Genomic DNA, 26,088 nt, shown 5'->3' on the forward strand with positions numbered 1-26,088 from the left:
AAGTGTTGATTAGGCTCATTAACAGAAGATAGTCCGGAGGGAGTTATCTCTGAGTCAGGCGGCAGGACAATGATGGGCCATTAACAGCAAGATAGTCTGGGGGGAGGAGGCAAGGAAACACTGCCCCACCTAATTTCAACAGCTCCTGAGGATGGTAATAGAATACACTGCAGCCCAGGACAGAAGGAAGCACAAGTGTTCTGGGACTTCATCACAGACCATTTGATGTAACAGAAAGGCAACATTTCTCTTTTTAACCATCTAACGCATACAAAAGAAGACTAAAATTTATTTCCCAAAAACCAGTAACAGCTACTTCTTCTTGCTTACCTCCCACTGCATCTACTTTGATGAAATAATTGCAGTCATTCTTGCTAAAATATTAACATGAAACCATTAATATTTGCATTTAAAGCAGTGTGTGCTTGAGCTTTGTAGTTAATACTGTGTTAAGATGGAATATGTTATTTCATTCACTCTTTTTGGCAGCCCAATGTTGTGCATAGAACTGAAGTTCATTAAGTTGCTCTTCCAATTATGAGCAACAAAAATGCTTGTTTTGCAAGACATAGAGTGAACTTGAGGTATGATTATTTAGTATCATTTGAAGATTGACAGCAAGGTAGCAGTTTCTCTATGGTATTTTCAAGTTTTACATATCTAATGTTTTTTGGTGGGTATGAACTGAGACTAAACAGTATGGCAGCTTTTTTAGTGAGGCTTATTCCTTTTTTCTTATTATACCCTTTTGTGGAGTGGAAGGTGGAAAGTAGGTAGGTTAAATGGAAATCCCTGGGGAATTTTTGAGGCTGAATGAAAGAAAACCAATTCTGTTGAACTTCATAGGAGAATGTTTGGCTTCCTCACTTGTGTGATTGCCTCTGGCTGTTGTATTTAAGAGGCAGTAAAACTTCATTGACGAGCAAAAATAATCATTTGGAGCAATAAAGATTGGAGGTTAATGACAATGAGGAGCAACTTAAGTAAATGAGGAAAGCCAGTGGGAAAGGCCAGAGTGACTGAAGCAATATTCAAGTGAAAAAAATAAATATGGGAAATGGGAAGAAAGAAAATTGGTATGATCAGGCTGGTAATATTTTTGTTCCCACAATCTTTGGCATTTATTCACTGTGTGGTGTTCATGCACATAAACAAGCCTCCCACCAGTCTGTCTCTCAGTGTATCTGACTCCACTTAATACATTAAATTTTTCTCCACGCTTACCAATACTTTTTGAGAAAAATACTCTAAAATGAAACCCATAGAAACTTAAATAGTTTTTTGTTAAAATGGAGAGATCCTTAAGTAAGCAAATGAAATAATAAATCCATATCTTCACTGTTCCCTAGCCTTTCATCTTTCTTTTTCCTCAAGCAACCCAGGACTAACCTGGGAGATTTTACTGACTTTAAATGCATTAAATATATTGATTTGCAGAAAGCTTTGGCGCCAGGCTGTCTGTAGCCTGTGTCGTGCTGTCAGAAAGGAAATGCTCCTGATTTTGTCTACAGAAAAAAACAAAATGAAAAACATTATCCTAGGTTCAGATTACTGTGAGAGCTGGAGAGGCCAGGGGAATTGGCTAATAGCAGATATATTGCAATTAGGGGGGAAGAACTTGGGTAAGAGCAGCAATGATTCTTTTTAGCATCTCAGAGAAATTAAGTGTGTAATTTTTGAAAAGTCATTTGTCCAGAAATAACCTATATATTCACTATATACCTACTCACCAGGCTCAGCAGCATTTTGGAGGGGATACTTTACATATCATTTCCTATTTATAACACCATATTCTTTCTTCATAATGAGGTTCACTCGAAGTCAGTACAGTCTTCTTTGAATTCTGGACTAGTTTCAAGCTGTGAGTGGATCATGTAAAGTCACTCCTATTTATCTTTTCTATTTCAGTAAGTTGCTTAGGTTCAGTGATTTGCCCCCTTGAGCCTCTTAGTGCTTAGTCAGGTGAAAGGTTAGTTACCCAAATACACTCCCCCTGCACTTACAACTCATACAAACTGTCCACCACCATCTTCTCACAGGAGCACTAAGTCAAGGCTTCAGCCACAACATGGATTGAATCGTTGTTGCTTCCTTCTGTCAGAGAGTTTAACTAAAAATAATGTGACTTTGGTCAGTGAAATCAATCTGGGTTCACCAAAAAGAGTTAAAGGGATGTGACTGCTGTCCTGAGTCACTTCCTACTCCATTGAATAATGACTTTTTCCATCAGTAATTGCCTGAAGAAACTCATCCTTTAATCAAACTTAAATGGGAATTCTAAACACCTATTGCACAAACACATCCCCTTAGAGTAACCACCACCTTAACACCGCACAAAACTCCCCTCTTCCCACCAGCAGCCACCCACAATTCCCTGCCTCTTCCGTCCTGAACATAGTGTAAAGCAGTGCAGGGAGTACCAAGAGGAGTGGCAGCGGCATGGCACCCCTCTCCTGAGTTAGCCATGTTGGATCTGAGGATTAGGCATGCTTCTGGGTGCTGTCTGCTCTTCTGATATGGGAGTAGGTTTGAAGTTTGTGGGGTTTTAAAAAAATGCTGCTATAGGTATGGTCATCCTTTTTTTTTATCATTTCTAAAACATTTTTGTAAGTATCAAAACTCTTATAGTAGTCCAGACCTCAGTGCAGAGATTGCAACTGCTTTATATTTTTATTTTTACTTAGGTAACATATACGCTAATATACTATACAGTCTTGCCTAGAAAATTTCCTTGGGGATCCATTTTTCTGAATGTCAGTGCCACCTTCACAGGTGCTGCTGCTTTGTTTTCATTAATTCTGATATTTGATTATCCTCCCAAAGAGGAGAAGAACCTTCCTGTATGGCCCAGGTGAAATGTCTCTTCTCATTACAGCCAGCTCTTAGCTGGTGCCTACCAGGCAGCACTAGGATTTATTTATGCTGTGGAGCTCTGTGCAAGCAAGACAAGCAAACTCTTCTGGTGAGGTAAACCTGCATTGCAAATGAAGGTGGTGCGTGTTTCCTAGATTATCTCTGATTGTTAGTTACCATAAGTATATATAATAATGTATAGTTTCCTAAAGGAAGTGTGTTACTAGATTTTTTTTTATTTGTGTTGTCCTTGAGCTTTGAAAGGAGGTATTATACAGTGCATTAGTAAGGGTAGTGCTGGGGTGTATTAAAGTTATTTTCTGTTGCGTAGATGTAGAGCATTCTTTCTGTGGTAGATAAAGGAAGAGGGAATGGAAGTTGTCTTTTTCATTTTTTGCTATCAGGACAGAGATGATTTAATTACAGAAAACAACAGGCCTGCTTAGTCTCCCTGGTACTAGTGTCTTAGGGTAAGGTGAAGACAGAAGAGGTTGAGATGTGGGTGAGATGGGGAAAGGAGAGATTTGACATTGTATCTTGAATTACTTGAACACTGGTACTATTTGCTCTTTGATCAGCTTGACCTCTGCTTTTTAGTAGAAACTCAAATTAGGAGCATGGGATTGGAAAGGACCTCCTAAGTAATGCTGTCTTTCCTCTTGCTATCACAGCTGCTGTAGTATATAAATCTCTGAGAAGGCTGTTATAGTATATCTTCAATTTAGCAGGGCTCTTTGCTCTTTTATAGGCTGGCTGTTCTGTAGCTGAGCTTCTGTGAAAATTGGAAGCCTTCTAATTTTTGTCACTAAGGCAAGTTCAAAGCCAGTTTATTCATATTTATTTTACTGCTAATAGTGCCCTCTATCTTAAATTGTTTTGGCTTTTTGTTGTATGTGAAACTTCCTCAGGTTTGGTTTTTTGGTTTTTTTTTTTGGTTTTTTTTTTGTGAGAATTGACAAACTAAGGTCTTTGAAATGTGTCTTTTCAGGTAAGTGAGGTGGAGAGGTGGGGTTTTTGTTTGGCAAATTCAATTAGGTGTTCTGTCTACTTACTTTCTCAGTTTTTAAAAATTGTTCTTGTTTTAGGATGTGTCAAACTACTACGACTCAGCATTTCAAATTACTTTTCCAACAATTTCTACAGAATCGATACTTCCTAATATAGAAACATTTATTGATCCACCTTGGGTTCTCCTATGGAGACAGAGCTTATTGGTAGCTTGTAGACTTCTGGAGTAAGGGGAGATTCATCTTTCTTTCTGTGCCCGTGTTGGAAGTGGCCACTTTGGGCTTTCTGTATTGTCGCTAGAGAGAAACAGGGCGGGATTAATCTGACCTATTTTAGTCATCTGATTCCAGATAAAAGGGATTGCACCCTAAATCTCAGAACCATTGAAGCCTAAGGTCATCCTTTGATGAGAATTTCTGTATTTTATCAGAATAATCTTGGTTCTTCTGACTGGCAGATTAGCTCCTGGTTTAGAGTGGTAATTCCTGTTAATGTCTATGGGTGCAAAGGGAGCACATTATAATGCAATCTTACTACTTCTCAGTTCTTAATGTATGATGTCAAATGACAAAGACAAAAGCTAAGACCTGCTATAGACCTGCTTGTACTAAATGGACTTATTTTCTATATATTTCTGAAATACTACCTTTGGAGGGCTCATTCTGCTCTTAATCTTGCAAAAGGTAAAGAATTTTAAACTTCCTCTAAGACTTGAAGGCAGGAGTTCAATGTTGGCAGAGCAGGAGTGTCTCAGATATTTTTTTTTAATGACATCTCTTAGATGTCAGACAGGGCAGTGGGACTTGGCTGCTGCCAAGGAATAGGGAGGCTGACAGAGGAGCCCAGACAGCGTAAAACCTTCTTTTTAATGATTTTAGCAGAAAAATGCTTTCTTGCTATTTCACCTACTAGATAATATTCAAGTAATGTTATTGAGGACCTAGAGTAGCTCAAGAATTCTCAGGCTTGGTCAGTGCTATGCAGACCTTGAAGAAAGTACAAAGGTGTGCAAAATGCTTGAAGCTCAGTTTTCAATCTCACACTGAAGCCAAGGATAAGCTCAGACTTGTATTGATTTAATTTTCTCTGTCAATCTTTTTTCTAAGGAGGCAATAATGTCTGTAAAGTCTTGCTGAATAACAGTTATTCAGAATTATTTGTAACAGCCTGTTTGGAAATGCTTCACAGCTGTCTGCAAGCCTTGTAAGTACTGTATCAGGGAACACGCTCAGAGCTTGTACAGGGCTATCAAAAGTGGCTTCTCCAACACATATCCTGGTAGTTAGTGGTGATCATAAGAGCTAATGAGTCTACTTGTACTTTAAAATTTGTCTAGCCTGACATTCTTCCCCTGCCCAAAGTGGGATTCCTCACCCAGGGGAATGACTGGTCCTTAATTCAGGAAATATTAGTCCCCCAGGGCTGGAGGGCAGTTCAGGCTGGGAAACACTTTCCACTTTTCTGGGGAAAGGGGGAGCATGTTCCTTCATTTGTAGACAATGTCTGTTTGGAGCTGCTCTGATACAGAGAGGTGACATGGATAAGAGGAGCAAATGCAGCTGAGACAGCCCAAAGCCTTAGGGCCAGGGTGGGGCAGACACTTGTGTTCTGTGGTACAGGCATTCAAAATTCATGGAAATTCTGTTATTGCTATGAAATGTAAAGAGAATGAAATTTCACAGAGGGTGTTGAAAGACCTTAGGATTAGGTATTTTGTCTTGCTCACACCAGCCTGTGTAAGTGGAGGTCCCACTGATAGGCTTGTCTGCCAAGGTAGAAAATGAAGCATACAGCTTTTGTCTTGCCACTTTGTAGGTTTTGAAATCTTGATTTGTTTATTTTTGAGGCAGAGTTGCACTTTCTGAAATAATGATAACTTTCATCCAATTGACATCTGCTGATGTGATGGTTGAGTGTCATCTTGATGACTTTTGAATGGGCAAAACCAATTTTATTGTTGAGTCATCCTTACTCACAAGTCACTCTGCTGTTTGCCTTGGCATGCATGGGCTTCACAATTGTGTTTTTGTGGGGTCAGAGCTGACGGATGACATCTGGAATCTGTGTTCCATTTAGAAGCACCTGCCAGAGCTTTCTCATGTCACTGCAGAATTTCTCTACTTCTTTTTCCTTGTAGTTCCTGTGGTTGTAGAACTGTGGTATGACAAAAGGGGCTTCCTCCACACCCTGTGGACAAATATAACAATTTGGGCTCCTTGTTGTATTGGAATTTCCACAAATGCTACTAATCTGTGTAAAATCACCTGAAGGGGAAAAAATTCCACGCAGCAGATATCTGAGAAAGGGAATTGGACACTATCAAGGCTGAAATGCATGCTTTAGGATGTACTTATGTAGGTTCTGTAGTACTGCTTATTTTCAAACTTTTGGGATTTGAAAACTTTAGAATATTCTCTGCAGGCTGCAGTATGTGTTAGTTCAGAATCATGTGTCTGTATACACATATGTAAAAACATGGGCTAGATGTGTAAACTGATATACCTGTTACTTGAAGGTCTCTTAAGGTATCCCAAGTCTGACCATGTGAGCTTCTTTCTTTGGTCCTCTAGCAGTTTCCCACAAACAATGTGCTCTGCTTCTCTCTTGTGGACCCATTTTCTCACCTCTTGAATTGCTGGAAAGGTGCTGATACTCCTCAGGCAATACTTGGGATAATAGAAATAAGAACATTGTGAACACTGATGCAGCTAGGAAAGAGGAAGGGGCCAATCCACACTGTCATTCTTTTATAAAATACAAGTAATAATTTCTTACTGAAAGAGATGAGGATAAGGAACTAAGATAGATACTTCAGGTGTAAAATATTTTGACTACTGAAGCTTTTAAGTGATGAGTTTAAGGAGATGTAATAATTTGCAATAAGGTCTCTAGACATTTTATGAAGGAGCAGCGTGGATGATTCTAGCTCAGTTTTATGAAACCATTAGAGGTTTTGAAATATGTAATTTTGTGCTCAAAGGAAAACAAACCTTTGGACAGTACAAAATTAGTTCATGTCAAAAGGCCTATTTTCAGTCCCGAGTCCCATTGATTAAATATAAAAGATGTTGGTTGACAGTGTTATAGCATTACTGAAGTATTTCAGCTTTTATAAAACAGTATGTTTGGCAGAATATTTATTGTCTACCCAGACCCTTGTGGTTGTAAGATCAACCGTCTGAGACAGCTGTTGCAGACAGTATAGACTGGTTAGACTAAATGATTACACTACATGCTACTCAGATTTTTTGATTGATTTACAAATGTAAGTAAGTATTAATCACTTTTATTTAATATATGTGTATATAAAAGACTCTTATTCTTTGAAGTGTTAGTTTGGATATCAAAGGTAATTTAACTTTTAAATGGATTTAGTATTCATAAACTGTACATCAGCTGAGAACAATATGAGTCCCTTGTTAAAATGGTTCATTAAGTATTAGAAAAATACATTCTAAAAGTAAGTTTAATATCAAGGTAAAATATAAGGTCTGGGTTATTTTTAGTGGTTTAAACTTCCATATGTACCCTCAAGTTTCTGAGGGATCCCCACATGAGAGACTGCTTACTAAACTGTAGTATGACCATTGTTTAACACCTTCTTCCTATTCATTGTCAAGGGGTTTTTTATCTCCTCAAGATGAATTGGAGTATGGGACCTACCTATGAAAACTTCCAAACAAGAATAGTGCTTCCTCACTAAAATTTACCTGCTACTTGCTTGTTTTAATCAAGGTATCACATGTTTGGAAATGTTAAATGCAGATTTTGTCAGAATAAAATTACCAGATTTTTGCCAGAATCCTCTTGTGTTTTAATCCCAGCTGGCAACTAAGCACCCCCCAGCTGCTCACTCACTAGCCCCCCAGTGGGATGGGGGAGAGAATTTATGAGACAAAAAAAACCCCCTCAATTCCAACTTCTGAAGGCCAGTGAAACATAGTGTATATATGTGGATTTTTGAGCCACAGAAACCCTCAAAATGTGCATTTGTTGCTTTTAGTACAGGTCAAAGGTGTTTTCTGGAGGTTCACAACCTGCATGTGTCCTTGCCTACGTCAGTCAAAACCATACCTGCACAAACAAAAGCTCTAATGCTTTTCTGTTCCTTTGGAAGCCCCATGACCATCACTGCAGGAGTTGGAGTTTTAATTTTTTTCTGTTCACAAGAAATGGTAATATCTTGAGAATCTATGTACCAGGCAGTGGGAAGTTAGCACCAGGCTCTCACTCATTAAATACAGCCTGCCACTGTTAATGTAAAAGAAGGCTTTTCTATCAATATCAGGTCTTAGTGACCCTAGCAACTGTGAGAATTTGGGGTCACAAATGTCGTTGTATGAAAAATCCCTGTATGTTGTATGGTCTGGTCCCATATCTGTTTTTAATTTCAAACCTTACTTTTAGGAATGCTTCTAAAATGACAGTCTCTGCTGAACAGAAATAGGCTCACATTGCTTTGCTAGGACGAAGACAGACATCAATATTTCTGCTTCGTTGTAGAACCTAGAGCCACCTTTTGCTCTAAGAACTGGAAATGTAAATCTGTTTCAGCTACTTAGGATGCCTCTGTTTCATGTTTGTACAGGATCAAATATTGTGGGGTCTGGGCCCATGATTAGGATGTCTAAATGCTGTGGTGTATAAGCAAAAATAGTTATAAGTGGAAATTTCTGAACTGGCTGTAACTTAGCCTCATTCCTAGTGACTTGGCATATTGAAAGTGTTCATCCTGTGATTCTGAACTCTAAACATGTGATTCATATATTGCTTAGGTCATAATGGTGAGTGACTGGCTCAGTACCAAGCAGCAGATCTAAAGCAAAGGAGACCTCGCATGAGAGCAGGCTTCCAGCTCATTTAGACCAAAGATGCAGTCTAGGGCCTTTCTCAAAGTAGTCACTGCCAGTTTCCTTCCACTGAGGGGATGACAGTCCTCAACAAAGTAAGAATTTTTTTTTTTTTGATATATAGGTTGCATCCATTCTCCCACATCTTTGCCTTTTCAATGAGCATCTTGGCACATGAGAGAAAGGGTTAAAATTTATTACTTTTTCCTATAAGACCCTGAGAGAAGACATAAGGAGGAGATGTAAGCAGATCCATTTCAACCTTAGTTAAGACAGCAGTTCTTACCAAGTATGTGGACAGGTTGCATTTGGAGATAAAGGGATGGGTATTTTAGGTTTCTTTTGGTTTTGTTTTTTTAACAGGTGCTATATAGTATACTTCAGGGCCTCAATAAAGTGTTCACATTTCTGTTTTTGTTCCCATTTTGAAGTACCGAGAAAACAATTGCATTCTTTTTCCCACTTTCCTTCTGGCATTATTATAATAAATTTCCTGGGCAACTTCTGAGATAAATGTAACAAGTGTTAGCACAGAGCTATTAAATCTTCTAAGACTGTGAAATAGCTGTTCCTGTCTGGCCATTTGCAGCCTTGTAATAAAGCATGTTTTAACTACAAAATCTATCAAAGCTATAGAAAAGTTCTCACATTCTGTTTTCCCATCGTACTCCCTGTTAAGCCTCAATGTATGAAATAACATCACTGTCAGCTGTAACTCTAGATTCAAATATGCACAATTAAGAGTGTAATAGAAGTTTTTCTTTTTATTGTTTCAGCATAGGACTCAAATGATATAATCTTTGTTGTTCCATACTAATTTTGATACTTGTCTAGGATGAGGTCTAGAACACAGGTGCTGTTTTCAATCATGTTTTGTACCTGGTAGTATAAATTATTACTGGCTTTGGTTTAAGCTTAGAACTTGTTCCACATTGTACTGTTTAAAGTCTATTCTCTCTGTAAGATCTGTTTTGCACTTGCACACAGCACATCTTTACCACAAGCATGCAGCAACTTGTTATTTCTAGCCCATTACTCTGCATAATGAAATGCATGTGATTATGACATTTTGGAGACAGGAAAAAATCTAATACTAGTTTGAGGCTCTTTTAGTGGTGAGATTTTCCCTTTCCATTAATTCTACTACAATGATGATGTGACTTTTTAAAGGAGTAGGATAAGGATGTAGATGAGGAATTTAGTCCTGCTTTATCTTCAAGCGCTGCTTATCCTTTTTTCACTTGAACACCTTCCTAAAAAACATGGTCCACTAAAAATATGTCTCTAGCAAATGTAAAAGTCTCTGCTAATTTTTTTTTTTTTTAATTTAAGTCCCTAAGTCTTTGGGTTTTTCCATCCTGCATCTTCAGATCCACTGATGTTTTATTACAATGCTTTAGATCCTTAGGGCAAGCTAAACAGTTGTGTTCAATGTTATCTCCCAGTTTTTCTTGCTTTCCCGTTCCCTTCTGCCTTTAAAATTGAGAAACAAGATACCTGCTGAATTTGTCCAAGGGTAATTTTATTTAACTACTAATTCCATTTTCAGGAAGCTTTAAAGCCATGTTCCCTTACTGTTTTGTAAAGGAGTAATGTGAGTATTACTGAAACCAATAAAAGCATTTTCCTGAATTTAATTTCTCAAGTCAGTGCTCCATTAGTAATTTGAATAATTCCACCCTACCCTTTGCCTTTTCCTAATGCATTATTTAAGTCCAGCTGTTGTGTGGAGTGGGATGCTATTGTTCTCTAAGCAAGTCATTTTATTCTTGGGTTACTTTATTGGATGAATTTATAGAGTCCTACCATTACACAGACTCTTCCCTCTTCTCCCTGGCAGTAGCTGTATCTGCTCTAGCCAGATGTGCAGCACTGCTGCCCCTGCAGAGATCTGAGCCATCTGCTCTGTGTCAGTTGGACATACCATCATTTCTTAAATAATTAGGTGGTCTTAACAACAAAATTAAGACACAGTGAGTGACATAAGCTGCAGGGAAAACAGATTTCAGACTGCAATTTCTGCATACCATTTTGACTCCTTTAGTCAATTACTTCTCCAGTAAACTTGATATTTAACTGTCCAGTGAAAGAACATGAGTATGCTTCTCACACAAACAGAAAAGTAAGAAAAAGCCTGGCTTTTACCCACTCACTTTCGGTCCTCATTGCTCTTAAAGGGCTCAGCCCCAGAGTAACAGCCTGATACCTGCCTTCAGCTGTGAGCACAAGGCCTGGGGTGGGGTTCAGAGGGATTATAAATCACAACAGAGATTTATCTTGCTCTTCTTACCTCCCTTCTAGCTGGTATGTGGTGTCAGGTGTTTTACAGACCTACGACAACAGTCTCACTGATGAACAGAGTATTTGTTTCCATCTCAAATAGGGAGAAAAATATTGGTTTCTTAACACTGCAACATCGCAATTTCCAGAAAAGTAATTTCGAACCATTTCAGGGAGTATAACAATGTATTAGTACAAACTTCTTGACAAATTGTAGCTTGGGTGCTTGCAGAATAGAAGACCAAACAACACTAGATTATAAAGAACAAAATAGTGCTGATGCTGAAGTATTTTTCTGTTGTTAGAAATAAATTATTTGGAAACATTTCTGGAATGGGATATATCAATCTTGATTTTGCTCCTGTGGTGTTGTGGGTCCACTGATTAAACATTGAATGCTCCCTCTTGTTTATTCCAGAAGTGAGCAATGAAAGAGCCTCATTGTGGTCTGAATTGTAGCATTCATTGGAGGTAACCTCTATGACTTGCTACTAACTTTGAAACATTTAATGTGGCTAATAAGGTTCTTAGTCATCTTATTTGCCCAGTCTGGTCCTAAGACCTGAATAAAACCTCTAGGTCTGTCTTATGACATTGTTTATAGTAATTCAACAAGATAATGCCAATGCTACTTAGATCTCTGCTCACATAGAATGTCACAGAACAGTTGAGGCTGCAAGAAACCTCGCAAGATCTTTGAGCCCAATCCCCCCTGCTCAAGCAAAGTATGCTAGAGCAAGTTGCCAGATCTGCTCACAAAAGTCTTAAGCAGGGCAGGATGCTGTTGGACTTTGTGATGAGGGTACGCTGCTGGCTTTTGGTCAGCTTGTGGTTCAACAGACCCCCAAAGGTTGTCCTCTGCAAAGCTGCTTTCCAGACACTTCGTCTCCAGCATGTAATGGCACTTGGGGTTACTCCTCTGCAGATGCAGAACTTTGTACCCTGCACTGTTGAGGTTAATTAGATTCCTCTCTGTCTGTCCAGGTCCTGCTGACTGCAGGTACATAAAGCTGAATAGCACAGACTAAATCCAGCTAGTGTATCAGCCACTCCTCCCAGCTTTGTACTGTCTGCAGACTTGCTGAGAGTACACTCAGTTTTGTTATCCAGGTTATTACTGAAGGTGTTGACTGTACTGGCTCCAGTGTAAACCTGTAGGGTACATTACTAGTGACTTTCCTCCTGCTGGACTTTGTGCCATTCATCATAACTCTCTGGGACCAGCAGCTCCACCAGTTTCTCATCTACCCCACTGCCTACTTCCCTAACACATACCTTGTCAGCTTGTCTAGGGATGTTATAGGAGACTGTGTCAAAAGCCTTACTAAGGTCAAGGTAAACAACATCCACTGCTCAAACAAAATCCACCAAACTGGTCACCTCACAGAAGGTGATGAAGATGCTCAGCATGATTTGCTCTGCACAAATACAGGCTGACACCTTTGAGCCCTTTGTCTGCTTGGAAATGGTTTCCAAGACAAATTGCTCTGTCACCTTCCCAGGGACTAAGGTGAAGCTGATGAGTCTGAGCCCAAGTCCACTCCCAAGTGTGTTAAATATTTCCTCACCACCATTGTGTTTTGACACAATAATAGTAATAACCATCAAGTTTAAGTGTAATGTCTCATGTTTTTCCAGCTAGATGGTTCTGCTCTGAGATACAGCACTGTGGGCCAATCTGATTTGGCAGTAGGGAGGCCCTCCACCAAAGGGAATTTTGGTTGTTCCTAGTATTTGCCAGCATATATGAGAAATAGGCAGACTTCACCAGTGATAAAAGATGACATTCCTATCTTCATTGTGGTATGTTCCTCTTCCAAGAGAAAAAAAAACAGTAACAGGTTGTTCTGACACTCTGGCGCTATGTGTTGTTGCCTCTAAGCGTGCAGGTTATCCCTGCTGCAGAGATGGCAATGGGTGAGTGAGGTTTCCTTGTTTCTTCTTTGTTCCAGGCTCTCACATCTCAGTCTTGAATGTTTTCTGCAACTGTAATTGGTAAGTTGATGTACTTGAAGGGAGCTTCCCTACAAGTGGAGCTTTGGGCCTCATTATAATTCCTTTCTAGCCCACTGCAGCTGTTCCTTGTCTTAAAAATATGGAATTTAGTAGTCTTCTGGTGAATTGTGCTCCTTATACCACGAGGGGCAGGTGGGGGTGGGGAGAAGCTTTTTAAGGCAGCTATTTCATCTGTGCTCACAGTTTTACCACAGCAGCATGCTGTAACATAAAATTTAAGAGGTCAGTAAACAACTTGGCAGTAACTAAGCAATTTAAACAAAAGCTTCTCCTCAGTATTTGATGATTGGAGGGAGAGGAGGAGAATCAGGATTCTATTGTTTAGTCTGTTACCACAGTTGCTCCACTTCTAAGGAATTGTGTTTAATAAGGATAGTAACTGTTGCATTAAAATGGCAGGCTTTTTTCCCCAGATCATTGTTGAATTTGTTTTTTGAAATTGATGGTTGACATATTGCCACTAATGAGTTCTGTATCCTCCAACGAATGTAAAAATTGTGTGTCTGCGCTGGGGAATTTACGACTGAGTTGGTTATGCCCCACTTTTTAACAATTAGAATCAGAAAGATCTATGATCTGCATGCAACTAATGAAGGTACTGATTAATGTTATTTTTCTCTTTAAGGCCTTTATGTGCTCTTTTCCTGACCTAAAAATATTTTACAGTATCCAGTCTATGATAAAACTTGCATTCATTAGGGAAACTGTGCTAATAAAGTGATGTGGTTTGTTTCATGCAAAAACCCCCTCCTGCATGTTAATTATTAGACACATGATTGTCTGTTTGTACTGTGTGGTCAAGGCTTTATTGGATAATGCTATAATCGTCTAACAGATGGATGGTAGATTAACAAAAAAAATGGATCAGAATTCTTCATCTATTTGCATCTCCTTCTGTAATGATGAATTTCTAGTTGCTCTTTAAAAAATTTAGGAAAATTTAAAGATCAATTTCATATTTTGATTATAATTCAATTAGCTGGATAATTTTTCTATAATAAGTGAATTCATACCAATAGCAGATTTGAATTTTGGTATGATAGGCCACATTTCTTTTAGTAATTTAGATAGACTAGCAAGCATGATGGACTAAAGTAAATATCACTGGTTTTGGAAACAACCATACAAACTGCTCTCCGTGAAACTGTCAACTTAGCAATATTTGAGTCTGGGGATTCTGTCTGACCCTTACCTGCTGCTTCACAGACTTGCCAGCAAACACTGGTGCACACACATAGGGTTTTGGGGCAGCACCTGCTGGAGCAGGGCCGAGCATGGAGACAGCACCAGGACAGAAGTGATGATGGGCTCAGTCAGGGCAGGCACCGCAGCAGCACCACCCCCAGCCAGCGACCATGCACAGCCCTCCCAATATCCTGTAAGTGCACCAGGCCTCCATCTTCTCCACTCTGGGAGCAATGTGGGGCCCTGTGCAGAAGGACCAGTCAGTGATATGGCACAGGTTCAGAGCCATTGATTTCAGCTGGCTTTTTCAGCTCTAGATTTTGAGAGAGCAAGTTTGCTGCCAAGTGTTGCTCAGGAAAGTAGTTAGTGCTTTTGCTTTATTTCATATATGTATGTGCATGCACCCACACATATATATACACATGAAGTGTGTGTATATATATATGTATATATATATACACTTTTTTCATACCTGCTGTTGTCTCTAATGATTTCTGTTAAATGATTGAAAAAAGAAGAATTATGTCTTTTTCAGATGGGAGTGTCTTTTTTCAAAATATCTTTAGTGTTGGAGCTTGTTGGCCCTTAAAATGTACCATTTACAGTCTTTGTGCTTCTAGTTCACACAAAGTGATACAGATGTGGTGGGTTGACATGGGTCAACAGCCACCCAGCCACTTACTTGCTCATTCTCCACTCCTGCAGAATAGGGAGAAAATAGAAGGAAGGCAAGAAGACTCCTGGATAGGGATAATGACAGTTTAATAGGGAAAGTAAAAGCTGTGTGTACAAACATAACAAGAGGAAGAGTTAATCCACTACTTCCCGTCGCTGGGTACATGTCCATCCACTTCATGAGGAGCAGAGCCTCAGCATGTATAAGGGCTGCTCTGGAGGACAATTACCACAACTGTGAATGTATGTGTGTCCCCTTCCTCCTCCTTTCTATGTGCTTTTATTGCTGTGCTCTCTGAGGTACACACTGAATTCCTTCATCCTTCTGTGTTTTCCACCAAGTGCACCTGGATTCTTGACAGAAGGCAATCCTAGGAATGGGCTTGGCTTTTCCCAGGAGAGGAGAAACCCATGATGCTTTTTCCAGCTATTTCCTTATATGCACTATGAGATCTTTGTGTTCCCACAGTATGTGAGCACTTTGTTTGGGTAGTTGTTTAGATATCTTCTCCAGTAGCCTGAAGTTTTACACTTGAACAGCACTGAAACCTATGATTTCTGAGTTGACGCTGAAAAGAGAAAGTATAATAATGCCTTCTTCATGCACCTATTTCTGAAAGAAATGTAGAAGTGGTTTAGGAAGGCAGCTGTCATTTGACAAGGCTTGTGGGTCCCCAGCCCAGAGCAAAAGTTAGGGGGAATTTGGGCTCCCCCCAAAGATGTTTGAATATGGTTGTGCTGGCTGAGACCTGCTTTTGGCGGGTCTTTTGGCTTTTGTTGGTTGGTTGGTTTGGTTTGTTTTTTGGTTGTGTTTTTTTTTTGTTTGGAGCTCTAGTGCAATTTTGAACTGAATCCCCCCCTTGTCCTCACTTGTAATTTTTCACAAAGCAGTTTTCGTACAGACAAGATTATTTGAAGGAAGGCTGTACAAAAACCACTTCTTTCCCAGTGGATGGGGATGGAAGACACTGGTGGTCTCTTTCAGCAGCTTGGTACTGCTTCTGCATGGGGAACACCTATCCAGGGAACCATGCAAAATGTAGTTTCAAGTAAAATACCCCAGCTGCAGATAGATGTTGTCTTTGATGACAACTGCTTCATCTTATACTAATTTTCTAGTTACTTAAGACCGACCTAGGGAGCACTGCAGAGACTGCCAGGAGGTTTAGCTATTGACATGGTTTGCAAGCTGGGGCTTTTCCCTGAGGCCTGTGGAAGCAGCTTACTTCATATAGGTGAGCCCCTGGAGCAGCATCCAAATTTTCACTGTGAAGCACTCTAACCTGAGTCCTCAGAGGAGTGAAGGGTGCTGCACTGACAATTCTTACATCTTAATTTCTGTGTGATGAGAATGCACTTGCTGCTGTGTGCCTTGGATGCTAATTGCATCACTGTTGGACTCACTTGAACTAGCTAATCACAGTAAATCCAGAATTAATGGTGATTATGCTTTGGATGGGTCTGATACCTATTTACATAGAGTTTCTTCACTTAGGGAGGGTACATCATGTTAAAATAGACCTACAGAATTGCTCTAACCAATTCCTGGAGGCAGGAGGCCTAGGAGAAGAGAGGATGTGTAAGCATTGCAGGAAGGGTTTTTCCAGGCATGAGACTGAAGGTAAAGGGTACAACTCTAAAGGCTGAAGTTAAATCCTTTGAAAGGCAGACATGTCTGTGGACTGAAGGGCTGGCTGAACATGCAGGAGATGTGGATAGGGCAGCTGTGACCTGCCAAGGCACACAGAGCTGCTTACAGGGAAGGTGCTTGCTTACCTGGAGAAGAGGTTACTTAGCGTTCCTTTGTGTTAATTCAAATGCAAGGATGAGGGGATTTTAAGAAAATATAGCTTTGCAACCAGTGGTGAACAAATCTGTACAACACCTTGCTTCAGAAGGCCTTTTTTGGCCTGAGTGTTGGAGCACCATGCTGGGTGGCTGTAATGTGATCACTGCTGCTCTGTCTCCATGGCCAACACACTGGTGGCGTGCCACACTTACTGTGCGTGGCAGGAAAGCCCTGTAAGGAAACTCAATAGGGAGAGAATTACAATAGGCTTGTCTTTGTGGATGCAGGGGCATGTGTTTTGCTGTTGCGAGGCTGTACAGGGATAAATAAGGTGACAACCTGTTCAAACTATGCAGCTGCGCAAACTCTTCATGCTGCATCTGATGCTGTGCCTTTTTGGTGGAATGGCCAAGGTCAGAAGCATTGTAAGTGAAGGGCCATGCGGCTTTCACATATCCCGAGTGGCAGGCACGGTGCTTCATGTTGCATTTCCAGGGGCAGGGTGTCCCCTGCACTGAGGAGAGCTTCTGCTTGTTATGCAGATGTCTTTTGGCCAAACTCTGTGGAAGTGGATCCAAGTTAAGCAAGTACTTCAGAAAAAGGAATACCTCATTATTATACTGATTATGCCAAAGATAGTCTGAAAATGAGCATATATTCAGGCTTTCCATGCTTCTATGAAATACTGGTTCTAATGGGAGGTGGGTATGTTTCTCTAGTGCCATAAGTTCTCATTTTGTGGAAGGAAGTTTCACAGGCATCACACAAAACAATAATCTGGTGCTTCAAAATAAGATCCACAGTAACTGTGGTAGCCAGTAAGATTTCTTTATGTATTTATTTTTAATCTGAAATTCAGGAAAAAAAATAGTTTCTATATGAAAAGAATCCATTTTCAGCTTGAAATTTTTACAGAAATGGAAGAAACACTGAGAGGTTCCATTGGTGGTCTCTCCTTCTCGGTCCAGCTCTGTGATTTTCTGTGCCCAAGCAGAGTGTACAGAGCACATCATACGCAGGTGATTATCGCCAAGAGATGCAGATTTTTCACTTTAGCCCAAAGGGATGAATGCTGCTCTAGAATTGCTCCCATTCACTTCAAGGCAGTATAATCATTAGCTTTGATTAACTTTGCTTTTTTCTCTAATACTCTGGGATTTTTTTTCCACGTCTGACTGCTGTTGAGAAGAGAGCTGAACATATTTTTCCTGATCCCTGCCATGCTGAATCTGACTGCTGACAGTAAGCCCTTTTGCAGCTCATTAAGAACTTTCATTTCTTTCCCTGCCCTCAATTTCTCAAATTTTGTAAGTTATTTGTACATCTGTGTTGGCCCTTGTTAGTGCAATCTCTATTCCAGCATTTCTCATGTATGCTAAGTAGGAGCAGGAGAAATTAAGCAAAGTCTAGAACAATAATGAGCAGTTTTCTTCATTGGTAAAAATCTTATTTTTTAGTTTCATTATATTCTTTGATGGGTAGGAGGTCCTTATGGCCCTTAGAGCCTCACCACAAATACATGTAAACTTTCCACTGTTCAGACAGTTTGCTATTAGAGCATGTCCATTTCGTTCCCACTGTGGCTAGGAATTGAGGAGGGAGGACTTACTACCACAGTGCTTCGGGGAACAAGCTGAATGCATGAGGTCGAATATGGGTATCTGAAGAAGAGAGAAATCATTCAATGCAGACACAATTTCTAATTTTTCCCCCATGTACAACACAATGCATGCTCTAGCATCGCTGAATGGTGCTAACCTGTTAAGGTAGACTAATTTTACAATTATGTACCACGTGCTCTCATTGCCATTTGAAGCTCGTATGTACCTGTGATGTACAGAAAATTTAAAGCCTTTGTATAAAGATGAATTTTATAGCTTGCTTTCCTCTTGGTATTGGTCATACTAACTATCCTTCAGTTCCCCAGGGCAGTTTGAAAGAATTAAAGGGCATAAGAGGGTACAGTTTTAAATATGCAAAACCTGTTTCTCACTGAATGATGATCTGATGCTTGAATAATTGTAGATTGGGGATTAAGTAGGAGAATATGGCTTACTTTGTTGTATTGCAACTGTTACTCGTGGTCTGGGACTGAGGTTTTGCCCAAGTTCAGGAGGATGAGTAGATATGTGGAAGTTTCAGCACTCAAATAGTCACTTGCTGAGGACAAAATAGGAAGTGAACGTAGGAAAAGTACTGCATCTCTGTAAGCCATCAAAACTAACCTTCACTCTCTTCTGAGCCTTAAAGCTTGGCTTAACCACTGACAGAAAGAAATTGTTTTGTTCAGTTTTGCCTCTAACTTGTGTTGTGGTTTAGCAATGACACTGCCCGATATAGTTCTCCCACTGTGACTCTCCAAACCACTCTCTCCCCTTCTCCTCCCCTTATGGTGGGACAGAGATGAGAATTGGAGGCACAAAAGGTTAAGACCACAGGTTAAGAACAATTTACTGGAAACAGCAACGAGATAAGACAATAAACTGTAACAGAAACGAAACTAATGACAGAGGGTGCAAGAAAGAGGTGAATGATTCACCCAGAACCCTGCCCCCCACAACAGACCATACCTGACCACTGCCTCTGCCACGCAACACCCACCCAGAAGGAAACCCCCCTGGAAGAGACTCCCTTCCTCCTGCCAGGGACAATGATGTGAGGTGATACAGAATAACCTCTGTCCTAGCCATGTCCTCTCCTGGCTACTGTAAAAATTAACCCTGTCCTGGCTGGAACCAGACAGTTGCTACTCAAGTTCCTCTGCAGAAACCCCAGTATCAACCTTATCATTCTCAATGTAAAAATCCATTTTCATGGCCGCTTGCTAATGCCTCTGCTCTTGCAAATCATCAGGTTTCAGTCACATCTATGAACAAACATTAATATGCAATTTGTGGTGTTGTGGAGATGTGGATCTGTGATTTCTGCCTTCACCTCTGAACTTCAAGACTTTAACTTTCTGTGATATTATAATTTTAAAGAAGTGGAATAGCCTGCTGCCTGCTCTCTCAATGCTGGGAGGAAAGGAGAAGAAAAGAGATATTGCTTATATTTGACTTGAGAGATGCAAAGTCAGTTCAGAAGTCTGAATATTTGCTAAATGACTTGTGTGTTACCTGTAAAGTCAGACTGAATGTATCTCGGTTTTGGCTCAGAAAAATTCCAGGACACTCCTATTTGTGGAATTGTGGAGGGAGGGTTTCTTGATTTTTGTTTGTTTGCTTGCTTTCACAAGTTATATCAGGATTATGAGAATATTTCCTTCTTCTGAGCTGCATAAGACATTAGCTGAAATGATGTTTTACCCTGAAAGATTTGAATCCATGTCTGTCTTCTGTCTGTTGACTACTGCAAGGATGGGATAGCTTTCCAGTTCTGCAGCTCTGCCACACAAAGCAGAGATATTTATCAAGCAAGTCAGCAAGTGTTTATGTTGTCTGAAAGACTGAAGATTTTGATTCACACATCTGTTTCAATGCATGTATAATAGCAAAATTAGTAACCCTGTCTTAAGTTTTATGCCACTCTAGAAAAACTAATGTGCTGTCAGTGAGATTTCTCCTGGGATGTAATGGGTTTAACTCACCTAGGACTAAGGAAATGCTCTATGCAGTAGATATTGGTTAAAAGAGAATGTTCAGTGCTTTCTACTTCTGTATTTATGTAGATCCTTTATATTTTTCTAGGTGCTTAAACGTGTATATTTAATTTTGGATTTGTTAGAAACTTGTATTTGAGCTGAATACAAACAAAAGCATTGTGAGGTTTGTGCATCCATGTTTGGTTTTGTTCAATGGTCAAACCAGGAAATGTTATCTATGCAGCCTTACTTTTGACTTTCTTTGCAGGACAGTCATGAAATGCAGGGGAAATGTGAGAGCTCTCTAACTGCAGTCTTTCACCATCAGCCAGTGTTATAGGACATCTTAAGATGCTGTAACATATCCCTTGGTTTTTGTTTTCAGTATGGATCCAGATAAGGTTTGGAACAGCTCATGGGACAAAAGGTGGCTTAGATCCTTGCTACATTAGGCTCAAGCACATGAACTTTAGAGTAACAATTATTTCATTACATCCTAAAAAAAGACATAATTGGACAGCTTGTCTGAGACATACTTTATCTACAAAGACAGGAAAATGACTGCATGATAAACCTGTAAACACTAATCTTCAATTTACATTTTGGAATATACTGTTGCAAGGAAAATGCCCAGAGTAACTCTTTGTGAATGAGAAATTGCCTTCGTCCTCAATTCCAAAGTGTAACTGTCAGTAAATTGTTGGTGAAATGTTTTGCTGTCAGGGCTTGTTGCATAGAGTTTGTCATTAACAACTTTCCTGTTTTTAGAGCATTCTGCTTCCAAATTGTGCATGCTCAGAGAGAATGAGCTATTGGGTGGGTAAATCCAAGTCATTTCTCAGTCAGAGTCATCCAGGACAAAAGGACCCTTTTGTTTTATTTTATTGGCAAGATGCTGAATGGTAACTCTGAAGAAATTTGGGATACTCTTTGTATGCCCAAACTTCTGGGTTTTTTGTATTGTTTGAAGTATCTTTGAACAGGCTTCCATGCACTGGGAGTATGAGAATAGAGTTACAAAAGAGGCTACAGAAAAGCTGATGTGAGTATGAGAGCAAAGAACCACTTGAAGTTCATATTTATGTTCACTGAATGGTGTTCTCAATTTCAATTAAGTATTTTTTTGTTTCATGGAGATGTTACAGAGCTTTCTTCAACCACATCCCCACTGTTTTGCAATTTGCCGCTCAATTGATGCAAGAGACTCCTGGTTATCTGTGGTGCAAGGAGACAGAGCAGAGAAGAACAGTGACAGCGGTGGCTGTGGAAAGCAAATACAGATAATCACAAATCACGCTATAAAAACGCACAGTAAAAGTGTAACAGAGTTGACATGCTGGTGAGCTAACACTCACTTAAGCCAGCTGGACACTGGCCATGTGAGCCTGGTTATGTGGGCTCTGAGTCCAAGCTGGTTATGTCTGGAGCCAGCACAGATGCCTCAGTACCTGTAGCCCGTGTAGTCCAGCCCATGGTTCTTCGTAAGCTTATTTGGCTGAGTTTGATGTAAATGTACTTTCCCAAATTTTACTGGGTCTTTTGCATTATATTTCTCCCCTCAGATGAGTGTTTTTAACCCACTCTTAAGCCTATAAAACCCTTCCTCTTTGGCAGAGGATTTCTTGTCTTCGAATTGAAATTTGTGGCTTTTCTAAGAATGCCATGGAGTTGCTTTCCACAGGATGGTTATTTCCTAAGATTTCCATTTTGAATAGATATGACTGTATATAAGAGCCATTTGGAGGAAACTGAGGAAACAAACCCATGAACAATGTTTCCAGATTGTGTAGGAAACTTAGTAAAATGGAATAAATTAGAGAGATGCCAGGAAACTAAAAGCAATAAGAAGTGATTGCTTTTTCATAAATTTCTGAATTCCCCATTTTAGCTGGATGTGAACATACTTGTTCATTAAATTGCCATTAATAATATGGAGATCACTATAGATTATTTTAGTAGAATAGGATAAGTCTTCTAAACTCAACAAAACAAAAGGAATATTTTAATGATAAACTAAGGCCAAGCAGTAATTGGCTGTGAGCACAAGCATGGGCATGTGTCTTTCTGTAGTGCTAAATACTGCACACAGATTCCTGACTGGAGTGAACTGAAATGTGGGATAGAGGGGATGCACCCCCACTCCCCAGCATCTGCTGCAAACTACTGGATTGCTGCCAAGCAAACACATCCTCTGACCACTACAGCCACTTTTTACTGTTTTATTTCTTTATCCTAGTAAGATGACTTTCACCACAGTTTTGGGGCAGAAGGACGGTAGCTTGCGTGAGGCTCCCAGTGGTCTCTCCCTCATGTGTAGAAGTAATGGTCTTTCCACAATTGTATAAGCTGGGGTAAGATTTTAGCATAAGCAAGGCAGAAGCTATGTCTCATGCCTTTGAACTGCAGCAAATGTCCATCTGTTGTTTGAATGCCATTTGGAATGCTTAACCCCTGCCAGATCCTGTTGTCTTTGAAGTTCATGGGAGCCTTGCCACTGACCCCAGTTGGGATAGAATTTAGATGACAACATTTCTGTTTGCCTTTGTTTCACATAATTTTTATTTGGACTCTAACAGGCAATAATATCTACTTATGATCAGGGTTGGATGAGGGAAGAGGGAATTTATAAGCAGTGTGTCTTTCTGGCCTAGTAATGGAGACTATTCCAGTTCACTGATTTTAAGAGGTTAAGTTTTGATGTTGTTGTCTTTTCTAATTCCCTTTTAAGAACCGTTTACTATCTGTATGTCTTGACAAAGGGAGATTTAATTACGTGAACTTGGACATCATACCAGTTATTTAGAAGTCAATTATTCATAGAGTACTGCTTTTCCTGAACAGTGAAGAAATATTTATCCTTGTTAGGAAAGACAGATGAATGACTCCAGACACTCTTTGTAGTGAGTGGTTGTATAAAATATTTAATCTTTTGGTAATATGCAGTTCCACACTTGTGGAATCTATCATCTTTTATTTCTAGATCACTTACATACTTGTGATGTGTAATATGCTTTTAAGCATCTGCTTAAGTATTGCCTGCTCTTAATATTTTCAGGATCTGTGATTATACCATATGCTGCCACGGAGAGGATTATACTGTCAGTGTTGTGTCAGAGTAGCATGGAGTTGCAGTCTGATGTGTAATTAGGACATATTCAGGAATGTTTCTTAGGTGACTGAATTTATATTGATTATTCAGAAGATGTGCACATTACAGACTTTGCATCTATGTAAGAAGCATACATACACTTCAAATGCCACAGGCTGGTAGGGTACTGAAAAAATATGAAAGGATGAGCAGAAATGGATGCGGACCAGATCAAGTGCTCAGAACAGATTAGGGAGAGGTGTTTTGTGTAAAGTGATTTTGGGCTTAGTGGCTCCTCATCTTTCTTAGTGCCAGACTGTTCCCGTCACACAGATTATAGATGGCTGGAGGGAGGATTCGGAGAGCTCTGAAAGCCCTTTGCAGCAGCCGGCACCTATGAAACACAGCAGCATGTCTCTCCAGTGCTGGGATAAGCAAGGAGAGGCTGGTTTTGTGGAGAATATTTTGCAAGTGGGAAGAAACTACACTGTTCTGGTACATGCCAGATTTATCTATAGCAGGACACATCAAAGAAGACCTAGAGCTTCAGGAAAGCTGGCCCTATCAGCTGCTGCTGCAGCTCTGGTGCTGGACAAAGAGGACGAAATAAAGGCTACTTCTCTTTCTTCTGAGCGAATAAAAAGTCATGGCTGAAGAAAGTCTCCCTTTTGCCTTTGCTTTTTCTCAGCCCATAAATGCAAATTATCATAAATAATGTGGGTTTGCTCCAGAATCTCCAGCTGTTGATGAAAGGATACCTTGTTTTTACAGGCTCATATTGGAAACGTAATAGATAATGTAAAATAGCAGGTTCCATTTTATGTGAAACTCTAGCTCATTGTTTAGGGTGCTGAAGAATTTAACATGCAATCTAAATGTACTTCCAGGTGCTATAGTTCAATGCCTTGGAGTCTGTCTGTTGCTGATGAGATGCAAACCCCTATAACTAAAGAGCTTGTTCTTATATTTCTTCTACCAGATGCAAGATGGGATTTTCAGGTGTTTATCCATGTACATTTTAACCAAGAAGGAAATATATGTCTTGAGGAGGAATCATTGTAAATGTAGAAACAATAACTATTACTAATTTCCAAGGCATTGTTTATACCAGATGTGTTGTCAGAATCTTGCTTGACTTTTGCATCACTCTGAAGCTTTAGAACTCGTTGGAGTTGCTGGTTTGCAAACCTGAAAAGACGATGATAATCATGGCTTCTGTCTGTAAAGTTGTGTGTAAGAATGAATGCAGGACTTGTTATGGTTGCCCAGTGCAGCTACTAAATATTTTATATGAAGTGCTATTTTGAGTATTCTATTAATTATTTAAAGATAAACATGGTTTCTCTTTATGACATATGAGATTTGTGAGTAGCAAAGGCTAAAGTGTATAGAATATTTTTGCCAAAACTATTTATTTTTTGCAGTAATCTGCTAAAGCCAGATGTATTTGAGCAGTGATTTAGGTAAGATTTCTCTTAGATAAAACTAGTCATTTTAACAGAGATTTATGAATGACCATTTAGACCCTTGTGGCCTGTAACATTCAGTTTCCTGTCACTGCTCCTAGCTGCTCACAGATTTTTCCAAGGAAAGTTTAATAAAACCATCTATAGAATTGAGATTTTTTTTAAGATTGTAGTTAAAATTAATTCATCAAAATAATCTCATTGGTTCTTCTTTATCTCCATATATTGCTGACAAATTTCAGCTGTATTCTATGCTGCTGAAGTTATAAGCAAATAAAACTGTGTCTGTTTCTTGGAAATGTACCCTTGAAAAGCTAAAAAAAAACTATTACAAACATATAAACTATTGAAGCACCAACTGTGAGACACCTCATTGGAAAAACTCTGATATTTTAATGCTGAGAAATCTGGGTTTGTTCAGCCTAGATAGGAGAATGCTTCAGCGAAACCTTCCAGTACCTAAAGGGGGCTACAAGAGAGCTGGAGGGGGAGTTTTTTTACCCTTTGCCCTTGCATGTAGTGAGAATATGAGGGGGAATGGCTTCATTCTGAAAGAGGGTAGGTTTAGATTATATATAATAAAGAAATTTTTTTTGTGGTGAGGGTAGTGAGACACTGGAACAGGTGGCCCAGAGAAGTGGTAGATGCCACAAACCTGGAAACATTCAAGGTCAGGTTAGATGGGGCTCTGAGCAACCAGATCTAGTTAAAGATATCCCTGCTCTTTGCAGGAGGGTTGGGCTACAAGACCTTCAAAGGCTCACTCCAACCCAAACTATTCTATGATTCAATTCAGTCCTAGTAGACCAGCCTTACAGTCTTTTTTTACCTGTCCTTTTCTGGCAGCCTCATTTATTAACCTCATCACTGCTTGCGTTCTATTATTGCTTTTTGATTCTGATAACAGTTTTTTTCAGATTGGTATCCCACTTAATTTCAAACTGGTGTACTTGCAACACTTGGTTTATACACCTTTTATCTCATACAAGAAAATATCTAAATTTTTCATTCAGATGATTGTTTTGTTTTGTAATACATATTTTTTTCTGGTTTAAGAAGTGTGGGGGTTTTCTTGACCAAAAAAACCCCCAAAAAAACAGCAAGGCAGTAGTAGTATACCTACTTTTCAATTTCAATTCAAGGAATTGTGCATATTTTCAATCTGATCTAGAGCTCATATGAATAATTCAGGCTTAGGATGCTGCAGTTAAATTCATGCTTGAGACTTACGGGAGAGTGTGTCTCTGGTTTTAATATGTTATGATAAAGCTTGTAAAACTCATTCTTGACTGTCACAG

The 26,088-nt window shown here is 39.6% G+C and overlaps 1 protein-coding gene across 11 annotated transcripts in view; it reads left to right on the forward strand.

Annotated features, from left to right (window-relative positions):
• Positions 1-26,088, forward strand: part of LOC103619037 (poly(rC)-binding protein 3) — a 495,171-nt gene that overhangs the window by 117,420 nt on the left and 351,663 nt on the right. Inside the window, exon 3 of one of the 11 annotated variants that reach the window (XM_017739084.1) lies at positions 12,944-12,986. The exons of the other annotated variants lie outside the window; for them this stretch is intronic. The gene's annotated coding sequence lies outside the window, so the exon portion shown is untranslated. The remainder of the gene's footprint in view (positions 1-12,943; positions 12,987-26,088) is intronic. 11 annotated transcript variants of the gene reach the window in all.

The sequence above is a fragment of the Corvus brachyrhynchos genome, unplaced genomic scaffold (assembly GCF_000691975.1).
Source record: "Corvus brachyrhynchos isolate BGI_N302 unplaced genomic scaffold, ASM69197v1 scaffold7, whole genome shotgun sequence".
NCBI lineage: Eukaryota > Metazoa > Chordata > Aves > Passeriformes > Corvidae > Corvus > Corvus brachyrhynchos.